This window comes from Myotis daubentonii, chromosome 11 (assembly GCF_963259705.1).
Source record: "Myotis daubentonii chromosome 11, mMyoDau2.1, whole genome shotgun sequence".
Classification (NCBI taxonomy): Eukaryota; Metazoa; Chordata; class Mammalia; order Chiroptera; family Vespertilionidae; genus Myotis; species Myotis daubentonii.
The window spans coordinates 58432429-58449352 of NC_081850.1; positions in this window are offsets into that span (position 1 = coordinate 58432429).

Here is a 16924-nt window from a genome sequence, read left to right on the forward strand (position 1 = left end):
TCCTTTAATTATTTAAAGAAAATAAGAAAAGCCTAAGTAAACTATCAAGAAATGAATGAAACAAATGGTTACTTTATTCATTTCTCAAATAAGTTAATTTGAAATATGCCTTCTGCTATTGCTATGGTGGTGTATAAAATCCAAAGTAGTAGTATCTTCTTAATGCCAAGGCCAGGGCAATAGCACTTCAAAAATAATACTTCCCTGAGATTCTAATATATTTTGTTCTTCATGTGAATATATAAGAGCTGAGGAGACTCTTATGTGCTTTGTTATTCACACTGATCTTGTACCAAAGGGTTGATGAGAACATGGATTGCACCTAGAAGCAGCAAAGTGGAATGGCCCACCTGGAAGCAATTCTTCACCAATCAGGGCATCCCTGTGGAGATATTGACTGAAATGAAACTGTGTTCAGATCAGCACAGCAGGGCTAGTGTGCGATCCTCTCAACACTTCTCAAAGGTGATTTTCTAACTTTCAATAAACTACACTGATAATCTTTCTTCTATTTTATAAAAATATACATCTTCTAAATTTATGTTTATGTTATATATTAGTTTTATGTTAAAAGAAATTAAATCTTCTAATTATAAAACAATAACAAATAAAAATGTATACAATGTGAACAAGTATAGACTGCTTAAATCAAATATCTCTTTATTTGGAAATAATTTTAAAATCCTTAATAATTTTTAAAATTAATGTAAATATAAAACAAATGTTTTTATAAAATTGGTATCATGCTATATGTATACTGCTTTTGATTTTTTTGTACTCTTTTTACCACTTAATGCTTTTCTTTTTATTTTTTAGAGATAAGTTAATTATTAGTTACATAGCATTTCACTGTATTAATTACTATAAATAATGATTTTATGCTCAGACACTTAACTATTTTTTTAAGCTATTTACATGTCTACAGAGAGCATTGCATGCTTATTCCTGAGTGACTTGCTAGTAAAGAATGACAAGCATATGTTTCCTAAATTAAACTAAAATGAAACTCATGAACTAAAATATATTTGGTCATTTATTTCTATATGCTTATGGGAGTGGGGTCTCTGAATTGAATGCATTAATTCATAGTTCTTGACTTTCAAATGTCTTTCATATCCTAATCTCCAATAATCTTCTTGGTTCATTTTTTTCTGTTTTGTACCCACCTCCCTAGGTTAGGGCAGCTTCTGAGGACTGTCACACATATTTTGGAATGAAGAAGATTTATTAAGCACATGCTATTTGGAAAGCATCAAATAAATCACGAAGAACACCACTCCCTTTTCTCCATTTCTCCATAAGCCTTCTAGTCATTAGTTTTCAAATTACTGACATCTCCCAATAGTCTATGCAAGAATGACCTTTTCTTCCCTTCCGCATACATTTTATCAGTTCAAATGACAGTTCCCATAAATATGCCTGTGCATCTTGGGAATAGCAAGCATAATATGTAGTCTTGTACAAGTGTATGGGTCTATGTTTCTAAAATGAACCTTGGCTGTTGAAATGCCTTGACTAATTGAGAGGCTAAAATCTACTCTTAAAGCTCTGGGAAGGAATGCCCTCTTGCCTCATGGCTTTGTTACTCTCATTCCCAATATACACAGTCAGACGACTATACAGGCTCCATCTATGATTAAAATTCATGCTTTAGCCTTTGGTTTCAGAATCTCTGGTTTTTTTTTTAGTGAAAATAATGTCTTTTGAATAATCTGTAAGACAATCACTTAGATCCCTCTGATCTATCAAAGCTTATTTACAAATGATCATGAAACAAGAAATTCAGTGAAGAAAGCTCATTGGATAAAAGTTTTCTATTTGTTTTGTATAATTGAAACTTCACTCCTGAGGATGTCATATGCATGTGATTAATTGAGTCCCTTCCCAGTTATTAAGGAAGCCCCACTATGTTTTTGTTTTCTGGAAAAAAAGAACTTTGCTTAACACAACATCTTGGCAAACAAGTTGCTAGCATAGAAAGGCAAAACACATGCAAATTGGCAAGAAAAATACCTTGTGTATGTAACCATTTCCAAAAAACAGCAGGTGAAAATCCGAATTCACCTTACCCAGTCCTATAATAAGCACAAACTTATGTTAAAAAATGTAGATACTTGTCTAAGTTAACATTATTCTGGATATAAGTTTAGGTTCTCTTGTTTTCATTTCCTGGAAGAGGAAAATATTGTTTAGAATGCGGAATGGAGAAATCTAGCTGTCTCCAACTAAAAAGAATTACTGGTCTGTATTCTGTTCAATGGAATATTGTTTGCTAGTTCAATTTCTGGTGTTGAATGAATAAATTTTTAAAAAAATATATTTTATTGATTTTTTACAAAGAGAGGAAGGGAGAGGAATAGAGAGTTAGAAACATTGATAAGAGAGAACCATCGATCAGCTGCCTCCTGCACACCTCCTACTGGGGATGTGCCTGCAACCAAGGTACATGCCCTTGACCGGAATCGAACCTGGGACCCTTCAGTCCGCAGGCCGACACTCTATTCACTGAGCCAAACCGGTTAGGGCTGAATAAGTGTTTTATTAGTTATAAAGCTCCAATTCCATTTCAATGAGGAAGTGGCTTTTGACAAGTAATTTCCCATTTCCCATGTCCTCCGACTCTTATACTGTCTTTTAAATTTTTCCAGCAAAAATTACTGTATTTGGCCCAGCTTGCATGGGTCAGTGGTTGAGCGCTGACCTATGCACCAGAGGTCACAGTTCCATTCCAGGTCAGGGCACATGCCCGGGTTGTGAGCTTGATTCCCAACGTGGGGCATGCAGGAGGCAGCCAACCGATCAATGATTCTCTCTCATCGTTGATGTTTCTATCTCTCTCTCCCTCTTCCTTCCTCTCCAAGATCAATACAAAGATATTTTAAAAAATTACTATATTTGCTTATATGATTACTGTAGTTGCACATATGGGAATTGCTTTGAGTTGTTTGTGTCTGTGTTTTATTTTACAAATAAAGCATGGTAATTTTATAGTTTTATCATTAATCTCCTTAAACATAGTTTTTTCTATGTTCATGTTTTCTTGTTTTTCAATTCCTTTATAGACTACTAGATGCCCAGTGCATGAAATTTGTGCACCGGAGGAAGGCCCCTCAGCCCAGCCTGCACACTCTTGCAATCTGAGAACGCTCGGGGGATGTCCGACTGCCGGTTTAGGCCTGATCCTGCACATCCCTCTCACAATCCAGGACAGCTGGCTCGCCTGCTTGCCTGATTGCCCACAACCACTCTGCCTCCTGCCTAATTGCTCCTAACTACTTGCCTGCCTGCCTGCCTGCCTGCCTGATCGCCCCTAATTGCTTGCCTGCCTTCCTGATCACCCCTTACAGCCTCTGACTCGGTCCCTGCCACCGCGGCTTCATCTGGAAAGATGTCTGGAATGACGTCTGGAAGGTCATTTGGCTGTCCAGTCTAATTAGCATATTATGCTTTTATTATTATAGACTAGGGGCCCGGTGACGAAATTCGTGCACTGGGTGTGTGTGGGGGAGTGTCCCTCAGCCCAGCCTGCCCCCTCTCACATACTGGGAGCCCTCAGGCGTTGACCCCCATCACCCTCCAATCGCAGGATCGGCCCCTTGCCCAGGCCTGACGCCTCTGACAGAGGCGTCAGGCCTGGGCAGGGGACCCTCATTTCCCCCCATCACTGGTTCTGCCCCCAGCCCAGGCCTGATGCCTCGGCCAGAGGCGTAGACCCCCATCACCCTCCGATCGCCTGATCGGCCCCTTGCCCAGGCCTGACGCCTCCGCCAGAGGTGTCAGGCTTGGACAGAGGACCCCCATCTCCCCCCGATCACTGGCTCTGGCCCCCGCCCAGGCCTGAGGCCTCTGGCCCAGGAATCATGCCTGGGCAGGGGACCCCCATCTCCCTCTGATCGCTTGCTCCACCCCCCGCCCAAGCCTGACGCCTCTGACCCAGGCTTCAGGCCTGGGCAAGGGGACCATCATATCCCCCAATCCCCCGCTCAGCCCCCCGCCCAGGCCTGATGCCTCGGCCAGAGGAGTTGACCCTCATCACCCTCCGATCACCAATCACCGGATCGGCCCCTTGACCAGGCCTGAGGCCTCCGGCAGAGGCATCAGGCCTGGGCAGGGGACCCCCAGCTCCCCGCAGTTGCAGGCTCTGCCCCTACCCAGGCCTAACACCTCTGGCCTAGGCATCCGGCCCGGGCAGTGGGGACCCGCAGTGGCAGTGGCCCCGCGATCGTGGGCTCCGCTTTAGGCCCAGGCAAGGGACCCTTAGCTCCCGGGACTGCCAGCTTCGACCTTGCCCAGCTCCTATCTCTGGCTCCACCCCTACTTCCTGCTATCACTGGCCAGGGCGGCAAAGGCACCTGATTCTCTGATCATGGCTGGGGGGCAGGGCAAAGGCGGCCCCGGGGCAGCCTTTGCCCTGCCCCCCAGCTCTTAGCTCCCCCCTGGGTTTCCGATCACTGTCAGTGGCAGGGGGCTTCTTCCTGCTTTCCCTTTCACCTCCCTGCATTGTGCCTACATATGCAAATTAACCGTCATCTTGTTGGCAGTTAACTGCCAATCTTAGTTGGCAGTTAATTTGCATATAGCCCCGATTAGCCAATGAAAAGGGTATCGTCGTACGCCAATTACCATTTTTCTCTTTTATTAGATAGGATGTTAAAGCATGAAGAGTAGTGCTGTAGCTAGCTTCTCCCATGCAGTCAGAGCTCAGTGAACCTGCCCTTCACCCACACATCAACCTCACATTAGACAGGTTACTTTTCCTCTCATTAATCTTCATTCAATTGTTAAACAGATGTCACATTGATTCTATTTCTTTACCATTGTTCATATATTTTTCATGACTATGCCACAAATTGAGACCCTAGTAATCTCATATAGAAAACTGCATTTGTATCTTAAGTATCTTTTGTCTCTAATTGCACATCATAGGTAAAGTTGAACTTGAGAGTGCCCTACTATTTATCATTTTCACTCCTAGATGTATATACCTAAGAGAAATATCTGCATCTTTATAAAAGCATTAGTTTAAATAACCAAAAAATGAAGACATTTCAAATGTCTAACACCAAAGAGTGAATAAACAAAGGGTATTTTAGTTACAAAATATAATATCATGCAAAAATAAAAATGGACAAACTGCAGCCACACACATCAAAGTGGATGAACCTTGCAAGAGGGAAGGAGGCTAGACACACCATAATATGATTCCATTAAAACACACACAACAACAAACAAAACTAATATATTGCCTAGAATTCAGGAGAGTAATGGAGCTTGTGGAGGAAGCAGAACACAGTAATTGAGCATGGATAGAAAAATTGACTCGTAATGTCCTACTTCTTTGGCTGGGTGGAGTCTACATAAGTGTGTTATTGTGTCGTAATACCTTCGATACTCTACATATTTGTTATACTGCCCAAAAGCTTAACAACAGTAGAGTGTTTTTTACTTTATTCTCAGATGCAATATCAAGTGGATATTGCATCTGAGTTTCCACAATTAAATAATCATTTAGAAGAAATACTTTGAAATGAAGAAAATTGAAGCAGGGAAATATGATGCCCAAATGAAATGAAATAAAAAAATAATGTAAGGAGTAGGTAGGGTATTGCAAAACATGCCATCGATAAAGTAGAAGAAAGACTCAAAAATTTACCCAGAACTTACATAATAAACCCAAAGGTAAATGAACAGAACCAATACAAAGGGAAAGGAAGAGAGAGAAAGAGAGAAAAAAATACAGGAAGTGGTTGGTCAGGGGGTGGGATTGGGGTAGGGAAGACTGGATAAAAGAAGGTGAAGAGATTAGCCAAAGAATATAAATGTGTAACCCACAGACACAGACAACAGAGAGGTGATGGTCAGAGTGAAGGGGGAAATGGGGCTGGGTGGAGGTGAGCAAAGGCCGTGGGGGATGGGGACATCTGTAATAGTGTCAACAATACAAATAAAGTAAAAAAAAATGAAAAGAAATGTCTGACTATGGCAAAATTTAATAAAAAGAACATAGTCATTGAAAATATTTTATGAAAAATAAAAATCCCCAAGGAGGTAATAGCATATATATCCTGTGGGAAACAAACTGAATTCCAAGAATTTTATGCCAAGTTTGCCACTCCTGTGCAAAGTAATCAAAAGCTATTTTCATATACTCAGAGGAACAGAAAGTTTACACCCACAGAATCCTACAGAACAAAACAATATACGCTTAAACATATTTGACCAACCACAATATAAATAATTTGGGTACCCAATTAAGTAAAATGGATAGATAATAAGCAAGTAAATAACATAAATTATAATTGCCTAAGTAATAATAATTAATATACTTAAGAAATCATGCACATAAAAATTATCACTAAAAGATCAAATAATAATTGAACAAATCTATAATAATAAAAGTGTAATATGCTAATTAGACTGCACATCCTTCTGGATAACCTTCCAGACTAAGTGAGGAAAGCCCAGGTTTTATATATATTACTATACCTTACTTTAAGAATTAAATAAAATAAGTTCAAATATATTTTATAAAAGTACATGACTATTCACTAGTAGAAAAAAATGATTTATATAACTTTAAAATCACTGTATATAAAGTTCAAATGACCAATATAGATATTGCACATATTAAAAACATAGAATTAAATAAATAATATACTCAATGTAAAAAAAAATGAGAACTAGAAATACACTAGAAGACCAAGCGTTTCAGGGGAAAAAATAAAAATTATAATGAAAGAACTATTTATTGAGTACACATTATATGCTCATAACATATCTCTTCTTATATAAACCTTCATACAACTCAGTTATGTAGGTGCAACTATACCCATTTTGCTTGTATAGAGCAAAATTATACCCAAAGTATGCCAAAAGTAAGGAAATTTAGACCCCACAGCTATGCAACTACAGATAATGTCCATGGTTAAAAGAACCATTATATGCCTACCATTGTTTGAAATATTGATCAAAATATTAAGTCACACTGATTTAATCCCAATAGCTATTTGTTGTTCTAAATGTGTTTTTGTTAAGTAAAACTACTGATACCCTGCAATTCTCAAATCAAAAGAAATGACTAAGGAACTCATCTTAATTTAAACTGGAAATCATATCAGCAGAAGGATTGCATTATTTCTGTATAAAAAAGCAGCTATCCATTACTTTAGTTCTTGGATGAATTCTTAATACTATTTTTTGTTATGACATAGCTCTTTTTAAAAGAGCTTATAAGTAAACAATTACTAATATTGCATAATTTCCTCTGTTTGTGTTCATCGTTTTCTTTCATTTTTAAGTTGTTCTTGGTCATTTGCAGCTCATTCTTTGTGAGCCATCTTTAAAGACCTTCCTTTTCAGGTGTTTTTGCATTGCCATTTTAATTGATTTTAAAGTTTTTATATGTAAAATACCATATATATGTTCCTGCCTCCCAGCAAATCACAAAAACAGGCTATCTTAGAATAATAAAGTAGGCTAAGGTGAATTATTTACAACATATTTTAAAATCAAAAAGTCTAGTTTTAAAATGCATAAAGGACTTTTACTAATTTTAAAAATGATAAAACATGCAATGGACAAAATATATAGCCAACAATTCATAAAAGACAAGTTTAAAATCACCAATAAAATATGTAAAAAATATCAATACCAACAGTAAGCAGAAAATTGCACATTTGTACAATTACATATATTTTAAAACTCCAAATAGAAAAAAATAAAAAGAAACAAACATTTTACTTTAGTGAAAAAGAGAAAATATAACTCTTACCATGATGGTAGACTCTTTTATCCTGACTGTCATGGTGTAGAGAAATATGACAGCATCTAATAAAAATTGATAATGCAAATAAGCCTCCATTTCCACTTTAAGGTACATGAAATTAAACATTTAAAATTTTTATTTTCAAAATGAGTTATGTAAAAGAATGTTCATTACAATATTATTTTAATAAAGAAAATCTGAAGCAAACTAAATGAATATCATTACAGGAATTAATGCTATGCAACAATTAAAATGAATTAATTATACTTGTATAAACCAACCATTGCTATATAGTAAAAATAATTTTAAGAAAATGGAAGCTTTATTAATGGCATATAGTTTCAACTCCAAAATAAACAAGAAACAACTCTATGTTTTAAGCATGTATTAAAATTGACTATAAAGATATACATAAAACTCATCACAATGTGAATTATGTGACTTGTGCAGGAATAGAAGAGGTAGAGGAAAAATTCTAGAATGCAGTGAGCTTTCTTAAGATATGGCTGCTACATCTGACCTGAGTAATCTGTTAACTGAATACAAAATAAAAGATTCTCATGTAAATTTATGCATGATATTAATTATATCATTATTTTAAAATGTGAAATAGTAGCTAAAATATAGCATACAATGAATGGGGATTATGATAATAAATGCTGGCATATTTATATTATTGAACAATATACAGTTATGAAAATTATACTAAACCTTTAGTGTTTTAAAAATTGGTCATGATATTGTGCTACATTAAAGACTGTATTATAATTTCAATGTCATGATCCTAAAGATGAAAAAAATTGGTATCAAAATATAAACAAATACATTTAAGAATAAACACCAGGTACATTCCTGCAAAGAAATCAATCCCATACTGCTGTAAAGGACAGATGATATTTCTGAGATACTTTTTCAAACAATAATTATTTTTCAAAGCCTAGAGGCATAAACTTTTTAATTGTGATCATAATGAAACATTAAAAGCTCACATTATAGAATGTGTTATTGAAGGGGCTTAGCATCAGGTAACATTTAGACTCTATCCCAATATTATTTTTGCATTTTTAACTTTTAATTTTGAGGTAATTTCAGCATGTTGAAAGAGAACATTTTTTTTTTTTGCCCAAGAACTGAAATTTAGGACTGCTTACAGCTGAGCAAGTATGTATTCTGCTGAACTACATTAGCCATACTCTGCCTCAGCTAAACTTACTGCACTGAGTAGAGATGCTGATAAAATATAAAAGGCTTCCTACTGCCTTTTCAGAAACTCACTGCTATGTTATCCAAGCCTGACAAAGGCAATAATCCTTTTCATTTTAAAGTATAATTTACTGAGGAGAAGCAAGAGGTTTAGCAAATACAGAATACTAGTAGAGATCTAAAATATTCAACCAATATATGAATGAATCAATCTATTGACTAATAGGTTAATAAATGTTAGAATAGGATGAAATAAAATTATCCATATAACTTTTGAATTAAATTTTCATATTATTTAATTAAAAATTTAATATAAATATCATGCAATCCACTGAAAGCTTAAATACTGTTCTAAAAGATATTAAATATAAGTAGGGCTGTATATAAATATTATAGTACACTTTGAACAAGGGGATTGAACTAAGTCCTGTATAAGCTTTGCATGAGTGAGGAAAAGGGGCTTAGCCTAAATGGTTTTAAATATCTTGTAATTTCACATGTCTCTTGGATGCTAGCTTTCCTCTTCAAATAATACTCTGTTAAGTGGGGGAAGACTTGAAATAAATATTCAAGATTCTAAAAGTCCTATAGTAGAAATACTTAGATATTTTCTTAGGCTTTGAAACACTCTTATTTTTATTTTATTTAAATTGATTGATCTGTTTGTTTATTGAAAGAACATCTCCCTATCCAATCCAGGACGTTGGGTCTGCACTGAGCCAATGTTGTGTTGCATGCCCAGCTCCAAGTGACTGATTAAACGAGTGACAAACACCTAAGCTAACCATAGGTTCTTTCCCAGAGAATGTTGGAATTGGGCACAGGAGATGGTCAGATCCTACTGGTGGTCAAATTTGTATCCTATCAATTCAAGGTCCTCAGTCAAATGTGTTCTTCCATGGCAGCAAGGAATAGAGAAAGCTGGGCTCTGATGTGGAAGACTGCAGGACAGAAAGTAAGCAACAGGAAAGGCTGAGTCAATTATGAAGTTCTACTAATTCTTTGTCCCTGATGGTTCTCAGAGAACCATCATATTTCAGGTGTAAGGTTTCATGAAAGAACCATGCGTCCTTATCCCAGATTCTGCATTTGAATACAAGGTAGCTTAAGTGAGTTTTTGTTTAGTTGCAACTGTAGTCTATGGATTCAAGGTCTATATATGAACTATTGTTAAATCAATAACTTGAAGGAAACTGGTCCCTACATGCTCCTAAAATGCAATACTCAAAAGACATGGTAAAACAAAATAACAAGTATGCAAAGTTCTCTACAAACGAGTCAAAGAAAACACCATTGCTTAGGATTGTAACTCAAGCATGTTAAAGCACAGAATATTCCATTTTTCTTTAGTGCATTTCTCGGCTAAGCCAATCCTGGGTCTTCAGTTTTTAATAGGGCTATTATAATTAGGCTAAGATAATAAGGTTTCCTTTCAGAGACTTAGTCTGTTTTCTTTCTCACTTTCTTTACATCCTTCTTTGATACTCAATGATTAATAACAGTGTCACTAAGTCCTGTAGATGTAGACTGGCAACATTAACCTGAGGATTCCTGGAAAACAGTCTAAACCAGCACTTGCAATAAATCATGCCTATTGCTTAAGCCAGAGTAAAATTCTCTGCTTACACCAGAGGAATGCTTCTGCACAGAGAAGTTAAAACTCAAAGCTAGTCTGAATTATACCCTCAGAAGTGACTGAGATTTTCTGTTGATTATTAATGGATATATATCTCCTTTTAAATCCAAACTTCTCAATTATTGTCATATAAGAAAACTGCTATTCAGTTTCAACAAGATACTTAAAGTACAAAACTACAGAATTTTATAACTGGAAATAATTTAGGTATAATTTACTCCATCATGTACTTTCACAGAGTAATAGAAAATCAGTAATTTAATTAGGGATGAAATCCAGTTCTGGTAACTCTATACAAGTATTTTGTTTTTAAAATATCTTATAACCTTTTAATTCTAAATAACCTATTATTATCTCAATAATTTATTAATTTACTTTATTCTTAGCTTGCTATTTCTTAGCGGAGGCCTGTGATTGTTTCTGAGGTTACCATGAAAAATAAATATGGTCTCAGTCTTCAAGAACAGAGGATGGATAGAGCAATTAGATTTATTATATGAATCAGTATATAGTATAATAGCAAGATTGATAACATAATTGAGAAATATACAGTATGACTTGGACCTACGAAAAACTTACAGAAATGGTACCATTTGAGTTCTGAAGTATATGCTTGGGTCTAGAAAAATTAATATTTGTAACAACTGGACTGTTAGTAGTAAATGGAAGAATCATAATTCAAATCCATAGTTGCCAGATTCCAAACTCACTTGTCTGGAAACATTACACATGTAAATACATGCACATGCACACACACACTCACTCACTTTGAGGAAACACATACAACAAAACAATTAAGGTAAAAAGAGGATGCTTTGGCAGATAGATTCTTTTTTATTATCTTTGTCGTTGAAAGTATTATAGGTGTCCTTTTTTTTTTTAATCCTCACTCGAGGATATTTTTCCATTGATTTTCAGAGAGAGGGGGAGGGGGAGAAACATAGAGAGAAACATAGAGAGTGACACATCCATTGGTTGCCTCCTGCACAGGCCCCCTACTAGGGCCTGGGCAGGGGAGGAGCCTGCAATGGAGGTAAGTGCTCTTGACCAGAATTGAAGCCAGGACTCTTTGGTCTGCAGGCTGACGCTTTATCCACTGAGCCAAACGGGCTAGGACCAGCTGTCCTCTTTTTTCCCCCAAGGATGCCCTCTTCCCCACTCTGACCCCTCCCCAGGCAGAGTTGATGGCTAAATTATGAAAATTTGTTGTTTTCTCAAGGTCTTCCTAAAACATTCGTGTTTTCTCAGATTCACACTCCAAGTTAAGTAAAACAATATAAAAGTACATAGAGTTTTTAAAAGTTAATAGTCAAATAACTTTCTAGTTATTTTATTCACACACAGATGGTGCTGCATGTGAAAAGGAATGGTAATAGGTCAAAGGATGAGTGTGATGTGTGATGGTCTATTTGTATCTAAGAGTCTACTAGCCCTAACATTTTTTGCACAAATTTCTGCAAATGTTTGTATGAAACTGTGTTCCCCCAAAAGCTCATTGCTCTCAGAAGATGTCAATATTTAGTACAAAAAGTTTATGTAGTCAGCTACTTCTCACATTTCTCCTATAAAAAAGAGGGTATTGCCTGGCGGGTGTGGCTCAGTGGCTGAGCATAGACCAATTAACCAAGAGGTCACTGGTTGATTCTGGTCAGGGCACATGCCTGGGTTCCAGGCTCGATCTCTGGGGGGAGGGGGTTGTGCAGGAGGCAGCTGACTTATGATTCTCTCTCATTGTTGATGTCTCTCTCTCTCCCTTTCCCTTCCTCTCTGAAATCAATAAAAATATATTTTTAAAAAAGGAGGTATGACTCCACATTTAAAATTTTAACAATACAAAGTTGATTAATATGAGTTTAATTTCTTCTGGTAAAACATTTCTTCCCTCTCCTATCTGTGGTATTCATTTTTAATAGTTAATGAAGAAATTTAACCTAAATATTTAAACTGTCAATTTACAAACATGAACATTTTGCATTGTGATTGGCTGCCCTATAAAAATTAAATTGTTTCTAATGCTTAAAACAATGTTAGTTATGGGGTGGGGTATTGGGGTGAAAAAATAAGAAAAGTGAAATACATGTGCTAAATAATTAATTTTAAACATATAATTGTGAACATCTCATTGGAATTAAAAAGTATACATTAATTTTATGGCCCTTGATTTATTGGAATTAAAGCTTTCAGCATCTTATTTGGATAGATCACTAACAGAACAGAAAAAAAAGCAGTTATGAGATATAGATAGAGGTTTTAATGGACATTAGCCGTTTACTTAGGAAGGTGAAACTAGGTGAATATTCATTTACTGGCTTAACTAAATATTGATATGCAGTCCCATAGATACTTAAGGAAATACTTATAGTTCAATGTCAGTACAAACAAAGGACAAGACAAATATGACAGCACTAGTAGTTTGTTTTTATAGATTATACTGCCTTTGAAGTAATATAGTATCATTTACATTATAAATAAGAAAATATCTTAGATTATCCTTAAGGGCATCTTACTTCCCATAACACACAATTTATTTTTGTTTCTTGGGGGCATGATGCTCCCCATTAACACTAGTTAATTCCCTTTAAATTGAAGAGAAAGGCTATATGATTTACTTGATTATTTTTTGTCTTCCTTGCCCTGTAAGAAGGCACTTTCTGGGATTAGGACATGGATCCTTTTATTATACTTTAATCTCCTTTATATCTTTATTAGTTTCAATAAATGAGCTCTTCTATTTCTCTTTTCATTATTCCAATATAAACCTTATATTTTTGAATAATACCCTATATAATAAAAGGCGAATATTCAAATCAACCGAACAGCGGAATGACCGGTCGCTATGATTCACACTGACCACCAGGAGACAGATGCTCAATGCCGGAGCTTCTCCCTGGTGGTCAATGCGTCCCACAGGGGGAGTGCTGCTCAGCCAGAAGCCCTGAGCCAGCTCTCAGCTGGCGAGCACAGCCATAGTGGTGGGAGCCTCTCCCACCTTGGCAGCAGCACTAAGGATGTCCACCTGCCAGCTTAGGCCCATTCCCCATGGGGTCTTGGACTGTGAGAGGGCTCAGGCTGGGATGAGGGACTTCCCACCCTCCTCCAGTGCACGCATGTCATGCACCGGGTCTCTAGTCACTTAAATATAGTTTATCTTAGTCAATGGATAAAACCAAAATCCCTCTCCAACCTATAATACATCATTTGAATTCTAAGTATCCCAAGTGAACTTTTCCCTAATATTCATACTCAGTTAATTTTAAATTATTTTTATCTAATAGATTTGTTGTAAGAATTTAAGAAACAAATAAAAGAGAGAAATTTTAAAAATAATTGATAGCTAATAAATGACTCAAAATGTTCATGTATTATAATAGCTAATATTTGCACTAAACTCATAAAATAAAATATATTATTCTCGTTAAAAAGTAGAGAACTTAGACTAATTTATATGGTACATATTGTTATTATTGTACTGGGGATTTGAATTCTACCAGATTCAATGAAACATAAATACATATTTTTTCCATGCAACTTCCTAACATTTCCTGCTGATTATTTCCCTCTCTTTTTCTATCATTCTGTATATACACTTAAATCCATTACAGAAAGAAACTACTTGATTGAAATGGATGGGAGATCATACTATCAAGTTATATTGCCTTGATAAAAGATATATTGCTCCTGTGCTTTTTAGGGTAAGCCTCGTAATTTTGTCATTTATTTCCCTTTGTTGACTGTCTACCTTTCATGTTATTGGTTTCTTATATCTGCTGACAAAATTTTTTATAAGCCTTCCAGAGTCATCCAAAAATGAAATGCTTCATTCCTTATTCTGTCATATGTACTTAAAAGGTTCCCTTGATGATGGGAATTTGGACTATTTACATCTTATCATTATTACAAATAACAGTGCAATATTCACCTTTGCATATTGACTTAATGCTATTACATGTGAAAGATAAATACTAAAATTATTATGATTAAAGATATATCCTAAATAGATGTCTAACAATGAAATGCAGCACAAGCTAGTTCCAGATCTGTGACCCAGAGAACTGATTCCGTGGTAATGGAAAGACCATGTCCTAATGAGATGCAAAACAGGACTGTACTATGAGATTTGTGAAAAACTAAACTTTGAAAGCAAATTAATAGCTGTGGATCTAAAGTCTATTATTTGCTAAATGAAAGCATAGGACTATAAACTATCCAAGAGGCCTTCCAACTCTAAAATTCTATTTACTTTAAATCTATGAACAAGCACTACTGGTTCAGAATACTGGGGATTAGAATTTAAATAGAGCATTCACAGTTAGATTCCAGCGGAAACATTTTCTAGAAAACTGTGCTGTGTAATGGTATTTTTTTTTACTGTGCTTGTTATTATTTTCATGTATATGTCATTAAGGACGGGTAGGTTTAGCATTAAATGGTTTAATTTTTATCTAATAGCTTTCTTTAACCATGAAATCATAATTTTTATAGCTACTTTTAATATAGTATGGCATCAATATACTTCTTATAAACAGTCACAGTAGCTTCTTTGCTTTCCTTTTTTCAAAAAAGTCAATGTAATTTATGAAATGTTATAAGGACTATCACATATAAGAAAGATGAACTTTTGTGGCAAGCCGTACTAGGTCAATCAAGTGAGTCTTATTCTTATATTTGTAACAGTAGAATATCAATGTTCATGTAAAAATGTAATGATATATCTGATAAGGGGTTAATATCCAAAATATATAAGGAACTCACACAATTTAACAAAAGGAAGACAAAGAATCCAATAAAAAAATGGGCAAAGTACCTAAATAGACATTTCTCCAAAGTGGACAGATGGCAAGAGACAACATGAAAAAATGCTCAAAGTCACTAATCATCAGAGAGATGCAAATTAAAAAGACAATGAGGTATCATCTCACACCTGTCAGAATGGCTGCCATCAACAAAGCAACAAATGACAAGTGCTGATGAGGATGTGGAACACAGTATGAAATTTCCTCAAAAAATTAAATGTGGAACTGCCATTGACTCGGTGATCCCACTTCTTTTTTTTTCCCCCACTTCTAAGAACATATCCTAAGAAACCCGAAACACCAAACAGAAAAAAAAACGTATACACCCCTATATTCACTGCAGTGCAATTTACAATAGCTAAGATCTGGAAACAGCCCAAGTGCCCATCAGATGAGTGGATAAAAAAAATATATGTGGTACATTTATACCATGGAATACTATGCAGAAGTAAAAAAAAAATAAAAAAAAAAGAGAGAGATCTCTTACTCTTTGAGACAGCATGGAAAGACCTCCTAGAGAGTATTATGCTAAGTGAAATAAGCTAGTCAGATAAAGACAAGTATCACATGATCTCACTCATATGTGGAATCTAATGAACAAAATAAACTGATGAACAAAATAGATGCAGAGACACAGAAGCATTGAAAACTGAAGGAACCATGCCATCCATATTCCACTAATTTCAAGATATTTATGTTAGATGGTGTACAGTAGAAAAGACGTTAATGTTTAAGTCATAAACCCAAAATTATAGTTGATAATTAGTATGAACATCTTGGAGGTTGGAAAATAGGAGGAATCAGAAAGTTTAATACTTTACTGGGAACTATATGTTTCAATTTTATAACTTAAAGTAAAAGTAGAACTTATCCCATAAATGGTTAGAGATAACAGTGACTTTAGTTCTGTTCTGTGTAAGAAGTTACTTTAAAAAGGGATGTACAGATAGTGCCTTGGGGACCTCCTGCCTGCAGATTATAGAGAGAATTCATCTTGTGCCTTGATTGTAGCTAAATTCCTGTTGGATTATATAATTTATTGCTTTTTTGCTGTGAGCACAAAGCAAATCTGCAACACCAGTTCTCTAGCACCAATTTCAACTATTAATCATTTAAATATCTGAACATAAGATAAAAATATTTCTTAGAGAAACATTTACATTTAAAATTATATTAAGTGATTGGTAAATTTTATTTCTATTGTAATTTCATATCCACTAGTCTTCCTTCAATAAACAAAAGCATGAGTCACTATTCATAAATCAGGACTCAGAGATACTCTGAAAATATATGGAACCAGAAGCTACAAGTCATAGATAAATGTCCATATATTTTCCTTGTAGATTCCAACTACAAGCATCTGTCTCTCTCTTATTCATTGACAAAAGAGAAGTGGAAGAATAAAGGAAGGAAAAAAGGGATGGACGCTTTGGGTTCACCCTTATCTTAAAGACATTGTGGTGATGATTGCTTCAGATGTCACATTTGCATTCCCCAGTTACTTGCATGGCTAGTCCACTTGCCTCC